An 878-nucleotide genomic window follows, 5' to 3' on the forward strand; every position below is an offset into this window, starting at 1 on the left:
CATGTCACGAGAGAGTATTACGTTACTTTATAGCAATAATAATTTATTTAATTTAAATTTCTATAATAGTATTAGTATAAATAAATCTTACAATAAAAATATTATAGTAACTTAGATCTTTTGATTATTTAGTTTTAAAATTCATTATATCATCTTATAATTAAAAAATTTATATTTTAATATAAAAGAGTCATTGTTTTATGCATAAAGACACAGGAATTAGGAATTAAAACCATGAATGATATATTAATATATTCTTTTAAAGCATCATTAATAATTATAATTTTATTCTACAAAGGGATATTTCAGTAAAGATATAAATAGTTAACTGGGATAATATTATATTTTACAATAAATAATAAACCGTTTTAAAATTATTTATATGATTTCTAAAATTTGAAAGTATATTATTTACTTATCAATAGAATTTTATCATGAGAAATATATTTTCTACTATAAATATTGAAAAATCTAAACATTACATTTAAACTGATATCATCGATTACTATAATGAAAAGGTCATATGATTTGATTATTAAGAAGAATATATTAAATATAAATTCCTTTTAAGTTATAATTAATAATACTTTTCATTTCTCAAAAAAGCTTTTAAAATTAAATATCTAAAACATCAAATATATGTCAAAAAGGATAAATCATATTAATAATTTATTAATAAATTTAAAAAATCAAAATTTGTTTTATCATAATGTATTATTAACTTATAATTTTCTAGTAAAAATCGATGGTAGTTTAAAACCCTTAACTTAATGTAAAAAAGATTTAATTAATTAAATAATATTTGAAAATTAATTTATAACATAGATTATAAATGACTAAAATCTTTCAGAAATACTATTACCTATTAGAATTTAAGG

The sequence above is a fragment of the Podospora anserina genome, chromosome 4 (genome assembly GCF_000226545.1).
Source record: "Podospora anserina S mat+ genomic DNA chromosome 4, supercontig 3".
Lineage (NCBI taxonomy): Eukaryota > Fungi > Ascomycota > Sordariomycetes > Sordariales > Podosporaceae > Podospora > Podospora anserina.